The 11,059-nt window shown below is 45.0% G+C and overlaps 1 long non-coding RNA gene across 2 annotated transcripts in view; it reads left to right on the top strand.

The window, feature by feature from the left end:
* Positions 1-1,716, top strand: part of LOC123957956 — a 2,165-nt gene extending 449 nt beyond the window's left edge. Inside the window, exons 1-3 of one of the 2 annotated variants that reach the window (XR_006821949.1) lie at positions 107-205; positions 865-1,000; positions 1,591-1,716. This is a non-coding gene — a long non-coding RNA (uncharacterized LOC123957956). Of the gene's footprint in view, positions 1-106; positions 206-864; positions 1,001-1,590 lie in introns of those variants that run through there. The other variant, XR_006821948.1, reaches the window with a different exon arrangement.
* The last annotated feature ends 9,343 nt before the right edge of the window (positions 1,717-11,059 follow it).

Raw genomic sequence — 11,059 nt, 5'->3', positions numbered from 1 at the left:
TATCAATAGCTAACATGGCTAGTTGTAAACAACGGCTGGCTGAGCGAGGTTTTCCAACTTGTTAACTGGAACGCTGTCAACTCGGGTGTGACGTCATTCCCAGCTCTGACCTCCGACTTCCGAGGTAAATGGAACGCACCACAAAACACAGGAGTAAATAACTTCCAAAATCACAAGAACAAATACTTGCAGACCAACACAATGGGTAACGTTACTTACAAATTAACTCACTACAAACTCCTCTCACGCTAGATGTGTACATGTGTAATGAGAGAAATCCCCTAATTTGGGAGTCGAGATAAAAAATAAATAATTAAATGCTGCGTCACAAGGTGCTAGGCTAAGCTAGTGAGTTCAAGTGAATGGGCATATAGCTAACAAAATTAGCATTGAGTGATGAACAGTGCAATTAGCCTACTGTTGTAGACCTCAACTAAATTTAATCTGTTTGACAACTCAACTGAGCAAGAAGAAAATAAGAGAAATAGTTGGGAATAGAACAGTGATTTCAGCCAAGCTGAAAAGGTAATTATAAGAGCTCAGTGGTTTCAACCTTACAGAAAGGTGACTAAAAAAATAATTGGTTAATGACTGAAACTGAGGTGTTTCTATAAAGTGAACTGTATATTGAACCTATGGTTATTATTATTTTGTATTTATTGTTTAAAAAAATACAAGGTACCAGTTCATAACTCACTGTCTTGTGTGGTCAACATTCTGCTCCCTGCCGAGTCTAGAAAATTCTGATTCTCGTCCAGTTAGCTGTAATCTTTAATAACTATTATTTGGCTGACTGTAATTATTCGTGTGCTACACATATTATTTTAGACAGGTTTATTGAGCTAGTTCCCATTTTTCTTTCAGATATCGCAACAGCAATTGGCGCCCACGTAGCTGAATGGTTACAGCACCTACCATATAAGGCCCCTACTTGCTGCATGTCACACCCCTCTCTCTCCTCCTTTCTATCTGCCTGCTTACTATCAGCTGTCCAACAAAGGTGAAAATTACAAAAAGCAATCTTAAAAACATGTCTCATAATGACTGATACCGACGACTAAAAATGACGTACATGAAATTAACTGACCAGCTAAACTGCCACATGAGACAAACAACCATATGCAGTAAAAGCAGCTCCATTGCTGCATGTAATATTTTTGAAAGCACACTCAAGCACACTACATTCTGGGAAATGACAAAATGTAAAAGTTTAACATGTTTTTCCTTCTGACAAGTCTTCATTTTTAAATCAGATATAGTCTGACTGTGATAAGGTAATGCTACAAATCTGTGGTCCTCTTGCTGTCAAAGAAATGCACAACAGTGCTGAATAAGACGGATGATTTAGAAAGGCGCCCAGGCCTGGGAATACCTCCCCCCCCGAACGCTGTCTGGTTGAAAGAAGCAAAGTGGGAGAAAATAACACAAACTTGTCTACACTATTTCCTGTAATGACAGTAATTAAAACAGAGAGAAGATAGCAGCTCTGCTCCCAAATGGCATGCTGGCACATTTTAAAGCCCATTGTGTGTGTATGTGTGTGTGTGTGTATGTGTGTGTTGTGTGTGTGTGTGTGTGTTAATGGTTTAGGGATGCAGTGTGAGGACTGTCAGACGGATGGATGGCATCAAAAAATCTCAAATACAAAACTGCTTCTCTGTCAATCAACAGCTCCACCAGAAATGGCTTTACAAATTAAAACTCTGATGAAAAACACTCAGCAGTTCATTGCCCACTAATGATTTTTTCTTACTATTATGTGTTTTTCCCTAATTTGTTCTACTAAACACTCCCTTCTGTGGGGAGCCAACAGCGTTCAGCTGAGCTCATCTTGTTATTCTGTGGACATGAAAATATTTTCATTATTTAAATATGTTTGGATGCTGCAGAGATTAAACAATAAAAGGAAATTGATATAATTGGGTCCATTGACTTGCTACAAGTCTGGCTCACTATTCACGTGGTGAGTGGGCACTTCAGATATTGGAGAACTGGAAATGGCACAGCTCATTAAATATCAGTTGCTCCCATTGGAAATCTCTAATTTCTTGGCATCCCACATTAATGTGACTGTACAGTATTTTTTTTAGATTACGACAACAGCCCGTCAAGCAACTCAATGTAATAAAATGCTTTTTTATTTTGTTCTAAGTATATATGGGACAGCCATTAGACACATACTGACAGTACAGTTTTTAATGTGTCCTTGATGGTATCCTCAATCATTTTTGACACTTATCTTCACAATGTGGTGCACATCGTCATATCAGCGTGTTACCAGGCTGTCAATTTTATTGTGCTGGCTAACCTAATGGCTAGGGATGGGGATCGTTAATTTTATTGATATTGATACCCTTGTTGAGACTGCTCAATGATCTGATTCTTTATCAATACCACTATCGATACTTTACTATTATTTGGTGACAGTTATTGGTAAGACCAGCCCCATCTGGCATGAGGTAGGCCTGCAAGGTATGAGGAAAATATTCAATGTGCAATAACATTGTTATATATTGAGATGACATATGACTTTAAAATTTGAAATTTACATATTGAAGTGTGCATATTAACTGCCTGGTTGTTTTTAAATGAATTATAGGATTAGAATTTAATATTATAAATGTTTCTAGAGCAGCAACATTAATTTTTTCCTCCTCTCTGCTGTTATTCACTGCCTGGTAGAAGGAGGAGGGGCTGATTTGTCTCAACCAGCAGAGACTACAAACCAAGCTATGCTACAGATAATCAGCTTTCTATTTAGCTTCTTTTTAACATTTGGCCAATTGCCAAGCTCACGCTGGCTGTGCTTGTATAACACATACAGGATGACAAACTGAGGACAGAGATGATTATATTAACCCTTTCTACATGTTTACCCTACACTCAGGTGAATTGAGTATTGTCTTTTTACTCACCAAGGTTTTATTACACGTAGCCTACTTACAGTTAGGCTGCAAGCGTAGCTGTCGGCAACTCGGCAACTCAAGTAGTTTGGAGGTAACTTAACTTCACAGTCTCCACTGCGATGGCGCGGCGTCTCATTTTGCTGCCGCTGTGTGTGTGTGTGTGTGTGTAGGAGCCGACAGAGAGCCTGATGATAAACTGTCGAATTTCGGTGCCATCATTAGAAACATTAGTTTTCTTATTTCAAGTTAATCAGATTTGATGCTTGATATATAATGTTACATTGTAGGACCCGCTAGTCTCAATAGCAGTATTGAAAAGTCCGGACCTTACTGATTTTCAGGTTTTGAGAAATTTTGGAACCGGGTCCTTTTAGAACTCGATCCCCATCCCTACTAATGGCTAACCTAGAAATTATGAAACTTGTCCTATTGATATCCTTACTTGCTTTGGACAAAGGTGTCTGCTAAATGCCCTAAATGTAAGTAATTAATCCCTTAAAGTAGCCTAATTATAAAATTATAAAAATATAAAAAGGGCGATGGATCAATGAGGGGCAACAGCTAAAGTTTGTCTCGAGAGAGTGGCAGTCCAGATGAGCAAAGGGAAGGTGCAGTGGCCAAAATGTTATGCATATCATTTGACAATAAAATGCCTCCTACACACCAACACCCTGATGTTTTTAGTTTTTTTCTAATGACATAAATTCTGTCTTAGTTTGCTAATTACATTTATGTTCTGAATAATTTTTAAAAGATGCCAGAGACTGTTCACAGCTGAACATCATTTGACTGTTTAAATTTAAATATGCAGCTCTGTGTCATTAGCTTGAACATTACTACAGCATCACTGTGAAGTAGGGCCAAGCATGGAAATAAGAACAATGAACTGTCAAACAGCAGCTTGTCTCTTAAGTCTGGAGTGGAATTTCCCTTTTATTTGCTTTGCAACATTGTACTTTTGTTTCTGTAAGGAGTTTACGTGGTATATCAAAGATGGCCTAAATCTCTAATGACAAGTGTCACTGCCAGCACGCCAAGTTAAACTTGGCCTCTGGTAATCTTGGATGACCCATTGCTCTTAGCAATACAAAAAAACTAAAGGCTGCATCTTTCTAAATTAAGAGCTCCCTTCAACCCACTGAGTTACTGCTTTAAATGTTAAAGTTTTGCCTAATATTGATTGGGTGCCTGTGACAGTCTGTTTGGCAAGTTAGAATACTTAAAAAGAAGAATATAATACTGTATTGTCACTACTAAATAATTATTTGAGTTTCTTTACTACACACAAAATAGCGGTTAATTAATTTGGTCTGCAACAATATCACTGGACATGTAACAAAAATCATAATTCTCAACATAAAGAATCCATTAGACTAGAGTCTCATGAACTGTAGAGCTTCACCCTGATAAAAAAAACTACACTAATAAGTAAATAATGTCCACAACAGAACATGGAGCAATAAAAGGCAGCCCTAATACATGACCCTTATAGTATAACAAAATATTTTTTATAACTCTGTCGCACAGCTGTCAGAGTCAAGGTTGACGCAATCAAAGCAACCAATCTCAGTTTATCATTTCTGTAGATACTTTCACCTAACTATCATATAGATCTTGTGGATTGCAGAAATGTCGATCTTGCCATTTTCATGTGAAGTATCAGTCTGTGTGTTTTCTGTCTGGGGATGCCGCATGCCCAGGCAGCTCTTGAGGGGGCTGCTTGTGGCCATCGCGAGGCCCTGCCCCTGAGGGTGCTGAGGTCCCGTGCGACGTCATCAGACCGCGCCCAGCTATGAGAGGCAGGGCAGGAGCCGCCGGTCTGGGTCCAGGACGGCGACGGCTGAAGAGAGATGAGCTCAGCCCTCGTCTAGCTCCTACCGCCAGAGCCAGAAGCGAAGCGTCGCTTCCCGTAGTCCCCCTCAACAAACCGGGACGTGAGGTGGCGCTCTTGCCCACAGCCCCCCGAGAGACTGACCGATGTCCCCTCCCTTGTGGCGGCTCAGGCAACAGGAGCTGTTTTCCCGCCGTCTTGGCACTCGGGACACGCTAACCGCCAGCGAGCTCTCACCAGTCTGCCCGCCTCGAGGGGTTGCAGCTAGAAAACGGCGGTCTTCCGCTTCAGGGTGCCACCGGGGACCTACGCATAACACCGGCCACCAGCCCCGAGGGGTCCACCCCCCGCAGAAGTTCAACGGGGTGGTCTGGACTGCGGTGCACGCGGGGCAGAGCCAGGTGTTGGGACAAGAAGTTGGCTCTCTGCTGGAGAAAGGGGCCATAGAACTAATTTCCCTGGCAGTCAGGGAGTCCAGGTTCTACAGCCGGTACTTCATAGTTCCCAAGAAGGACGGAGGACTGCGTCCGATTTTAGATCTGCGGTCCCTGAACCAATCTCTGAGGAGATTCAGGTTCAGGATGCTCACCATCATCGGTCACATCCAATCCGAGGATTGGTTTGTCACGATAGATCTATGAGATGCATATTTCCACATCTCCATGCGTCCCTCTCACAGGAAGTTCCTGAGGTTCACCTTCGGGGGCGCGGCGTACCAGTATCGGGTTCTTCCGTTCGGCCTAGCACTCTCTCCTCACACGTTCACCAAATGCATGGATGCAGCTCTGGCCCCGCTGAGGCTCCAGGGCATCCGCATATTAAACTACATCCACGACTGGCTCATCTTGGCTCAGTCTCGGGAGTTAGCGGTTCGGCATCGAGATTTCGTCCTCGCCCACCTTCAGCGTTTGGGGCTGCGGCTCAACGCGAAGAAGAGCGTGCTGACGCCCGCCCAACGGACTACGTTCCTAGGGGTGGTGTGGGACTTGACGACGATGCTGGCCCACCTGTCGCCTGCACGCGTCGGGTCCATTTTGTCCTCGGTGACCAGAGTGAAGCTAGGCCGCACCATCACTGTAAAACACTTTCAGAGAGGGTGTTGGGTCTCCTGGCAGCAGCGTCCAGCGTAATCCCGTCTGGCCTGCTGCACATGAGAGCCCTGCAGTGGTGGCTAAAATCCAAGGGATTCTCCCCGAGGGGAAATTCGTTCCGTCTGATACGGGTTATGAGCAGGTGCCTTCGTTCCCTGTCAGTATGGAGGAAACCTTGGTTCTTGTCCCAGGGTCCCGTGTTGGGAGTGTCATGTCGCCAGACAATTATTTCGACAGACGCCTCACTCGCGGGGTGGGGTGCGGTCATGGACGGCCGATTTGCGAGAGGCTCCTGGCAGGAGCATCATTTCTCTTGGCACATAAATTGCCTGGAAATGTTGGCGGTTTTCAGAGCTCTGAGGAGTTTTCTGCCCGATCTCCGCGGTCGCCACCTCCTTGTCGGGACCGACAACACGGCGGTGGTGGCCTATTTGAATCACCAGGGGGGTCTGCGCTCGCACCCGTTATGCAAACTGGCACATCAGATCCTCCTGTGGTCCCAGCAAAGACTGCTGTCCCTCAGAGCGACATATGTCCCTGGAACCCAGAATCAGGGAGCAGACCTGCTGTCGAGACAGGGGCTGAGGCCCAGGGAATGGAGACTCCACCCCCAGGTGGTGGAGTTATTATGCGAAAGGTTCGGCCCCATAGACGTGGACTTGTTTGCGGCTCGAGAGACTACACACTGTCCCCTGTGGTTCTCCCTCTCGCCCCCAGCCCCGCTAGGGCTGGATGCCATGATACAGACGTGGCCGAGGCTGCGCCTGTATGCTTTTCCCCCAGTCGCTCTGCTCCCAGGGGTTCTGGAGCGGGTCCGTCAGGACGGTGTCAGTCTACTGCTGGTAGCCCCGTTTTGGCTGGCCCGAGTGTGGTTCTCGGACATAATATCACTCCTCGAGGGCCCGGCATGGCAGGTCCCCCTGAGGAGCGTTTGCCACCTGGTGTAGAGAACGGGCGGTGGACCCAGTTACCTGCCCGGTGACTATGGTACTGGAGTTCCTCCAGGACCGTTTCTCTGCTGGCCTTTCCCCATCCACACTCAAGGTGTATGTGGCTGCCGTGGCGGCGTTCCACACCCCTCTGAGGGATGGGCCTCTGGGGAGGCTTCCACTGGTCGTGCTCTTCCTCCGTGGAGCCTGGAGGATGAGACCCGTGACTCGTTCCAGGGTTCCCACTTGGGACCTGGCAGTGGTTCTCGAAGCGCTGGCTGAGGCCCCCTTCGAACCCCTGGAGTCGGCTGAGGCCAAGCACCTGACCCTTAAGATGGCCCTTCTCCTCGCTATCACCTCTCTGAGGAGGGTGGGGGATCTCCAGGCACTTTCGGTTTCTCCTCAATGCCTTTAGTTTGCCCCGGGGAGGGTCAGAGCCATCCTGCACCCCTGTCCGGGCTATGTTCCGGGTTGGCAGGGTCTACGGTGCTGCAGGTGTTTCATCCCCCACCTCGTGTGACGGCGGAGGATGGGAGACTTCATCTGCTCTGCCCGGTCAGAGAGTATTTACACTCTGAGGTCCTACCGGTGGAGGAAAGCAGACCAGTTGCTGGTGTGTTTCGGGTCCCCCAAGGCTGGGCTCCCCGCTTCTAAACACACGATCAGCAACTGGATTGTTCAGACTATTTCCCTGGCCTATCAGGTGCGTGGGTTACCTTCACCTATGGCCGTAAGGGCGCACTCCACTCAAGGCATGGCGGCCTCTAGGGCCCTCCTCGAAGGGGCTTCGCTCCAGGATTTGTGTGAGGCAGCTGGCTGGGCCACTCCTCACACTTTCATCCGGTTTTACAGTCTGGACCTTCCTTCTGCACCCGGCACCCATGCGCTCTTTCTCCTAGTCGTGCCTACAGGTTTTTGCACGCTGGGGGGGCAGGCGGAGGCTTCGGCGTGGAATAGTGGGTATTCTCGTTCCCATAGTGTCGTCACCGACGCAGTTCGAGTTCCCTCGAAGGGGAACGTCTCGGGTTACGTATGTAACCCTTGTTCCCGGAGAAGGGGAACGAGACACTGCGTCGGTTGGCCACACCTCGCCCCGCCTGGAGTTCCTTGCTTCATAGCAAAGAGCTAATGTGTCCGGTGTGCTTATATGCTCCCCCAGTTACACCGTCACACACTACCGTTCTAGCAACGCCAATAGGATTGGAGTAGTTTCATTCATGATTTCAGCCCTGCCACGCCCAGAGGCGTTCCCATAGTGTCACCACCGACGCAGTGTCTCGTTCCCCTTCTCGGGGAACAAGGGTTACATACGTAACCCGAGACGTTAGGCTACTAATCCAAGTAACACTTTTTTTAAGGAGTATATGCTGAGTAACTAGTTGGTAATAACTATATTATTTCTGATATGTGTCACTCTGCCAGGCAAACAAAAGCTCTGCGAGGTAACCATGGCAACGGCTTCTGTGTAACTGGCGTGATCCCGAGAAACTGTCGCGGTCGTTCTCGTCTCACGCACACGCCCGCCCGCTGCCAGAGTTGAAATGTCAATTTTTTTTCTACAGTTAATCAATAGACAGAGACTGATCTGCTGTTTGATCTGAGTTTCCCGAAGAATATAACTGTTTCTTTAACAATTACGCCATCGATCTTAAACAGGCGACAACCTTTGCTGCTGTCTCTTATTCATTAAAAATCATCTATTAACTTCTACTGAACTAATTTGAAAGTTAGTAGTTATATTATTTATGTCACAGGTGTGTGGTTGGGTGAGCAGGTTGGTGGACCCAAATGCAGGACACGTAGGCTGACTGGTACAGTTCAAAAGGTTTATTCCATAAACAACAAAAAGCGAGCACACCTACTGGCAGAGTGGCTGATTAACAAAAACAAGGTGATCCAAACAGAAATCCAAAGAAGACAAGACGAACACAGCAGGCTAAACACGACAACATGAGACAGAGCGTATACACACGACAATGACCGGACAAAGACTGAGGGGAAACAAGCAAGGATATATACACACAGGGTTAACGAGCTGGGAAGAGGTACACAGGTGATAATAATGAGACTAACGAGACACAGGCAGGCGGAGAGAGAGCAGGGGAAAACAGAGAGACTGACATGCAGAGGGATTACTGGGGTAACAGACATGATACAGGTTACTGAACACTAGACGATGGACAAGACAGAACCCCAATACCCAACAGACCAAAATAACAGATAATAAACTGATCAAACTCAAAAGTGCAAAACATGGCATGGCTGACAGGCAGAGTGTGACAATTTAGCCTAGTTATAAACTCAGTTATTCCATGTTGCACTTTTAGCAGTTGAAGTTTGGTAAAAAATTAATAAAAAATTATTATTATAGAGAGGTGGCGATGGTGCAGTGGATTAGACACTTGTCTTTGATTACCACTGCAACACGTCCACCAAATAAGTTATTGTCATGGGTCCTGCTTTACCATCCATGTTATAATAGAGCCACGGCCAGTTTTATAGGGGGTCTCAGTATATTTTCCTGCTTTTTTGCCCTTTGCCAATCATATGCCTGAGTATATTAGATGTAAAATCTTGTAGTATACTCAATATTTCTACTTGTAACATTTTAACACTACAACTAACAAGGACTCATGTTTGTCTGATCACATTCTTCGAAATAATAGAAGTAGATTGAAGTATGTGTATTATATGAATGTATATCAGCAAATGGAGCCTTTTTCCGCCGTCAGCCTTTGCATGTCAACAGATCCATCTCCATGACGGAGAAAACTCCATTCACTGATGGTGTGATGCATTTGAGAGCTCTGACCCTTTTATTGTTATGTTTTATACCTGTATTATGATGTGCACTAATTAAGTAAGCTACATAAATAGCATTTTTATATCCTTGTAAAAAACATCTTTACAAATGTATGAACTGTATCAACCATGCCAGTGTTGTCTTGTCTGTTTATGTAAATTATTGCAACGGATTGTGGCAGCCGTACCAGATGGTGGAGACAAATTGATTAAGACAGCTGAGGAAAAACATTCTGTTCACTCATTGCCAAAATCTAGAAGCACATTTGTGGTCAGTATATTTAAGTACATAAACTCCAAATATAAACCTCTCTTGGGGGTTAGCACATGTTACATATGCACGTACAGTGATCGTCTCCCCTTTTTGTAGAGCAACATGACAACCACAACAAAAGCACATGCAGCATGAGCAGCATGAGCAAACTAGTGTTTTTGACTGTGTGTTGTGTTTGTAGTAGTTTCCACATTTACAAGCTACAGACATGAAAAACACATTCCAGCCAATGGAGGAATAAATACATTTTGTTTGTCTGTGAGGAAAGCTGCTGAGGCACTGACTTCCTAATTGTCAACAAATCAAAAATGTTAATACACAACAATCTCTTCAAATTTAAATGAAATGCAAACTTACAACTGGCACAGTCCCAGCAAGCTTGAGTAAAACTCTCTAACCTTCTTTTCAAAAGTATTAAAAAAGGTTATCTCTGTGCAACCTACGGCTCATATAAGTAACAGCAATATTTTTTAACTTTATCAATCTGCCTTTAGGGTTTGTCATTCCACTGACACTGCACTGAATACCACTGATCATGGCATACTCCTAGATCATCTAGAAAACTACTTTACTACATCTGTGGCCTGGCTCTCGCATGGTTACATTTTTTTCTTTCTGGAAGAACACAGTGTGTTTCTTATAATAACATTACATCATTATTTTCTGATGTGAAATATGGAGTACCACAGGGCTCTGTTTTTGGTCATCTTGGCCAAATTATACGCAGTTTGGGAAATAATTTCCACTGCTAAACTGATGATACTTGTCTTTATGTGTCTGTAAAGGCAGATCATATTGCTCAAATTAGAAATCTAAAGGCCTGGTTATCTACTGTGAAATCCTGAGTCTCACATCATTTCCTGCTCTGAAATTCTGATAAAACTGAGATGCTGGTCATAGTCCCAGCTCAACATGGACACCAGTAGGACACCAAGTAACAGTAACTCTCGACAACTATGTATTCTCTCAAAGTCTGACAGCCATGAATATTGGTGTTACACTTACCGTGCTACCATCTCCTTTGCATTTGCATTAAAGAAGTCACCAAGATAGCCTTTTTCCACTCATGCAGCATAGCTAGAATTAGTCTTTTCTGTGCTTGGCTGATGCAGAGATCCTAATTCACGCCTTTGTTTCCTCTAAATTAGATTACTGTAATGTTTTGTTGTGGGGCCAACTGTGCAATACTACTGAAAGACATCAGATGGTTCAGAATGCTGGAGTAA

The sequence above is a fragment of the Micropterus dolomieu genome, linkage group LG19, assembly GCF_021292245.1.
Source record: "Micropterus dolomieu isolate WLL.071019.BEF.003 ecotype Adirondacks linkage group LG19, ASM2129224v1, whole genome shotgun sequence".
NCBI lineage: Eukaryota > Metazoa > Chordata > Actinopteri > Centrarchiformes > Centrarchidae > Micropterus > Micropterus dolomieu.
This window is presented reverse-complemented; position numbering and strand designations above follow the sequence as displayed.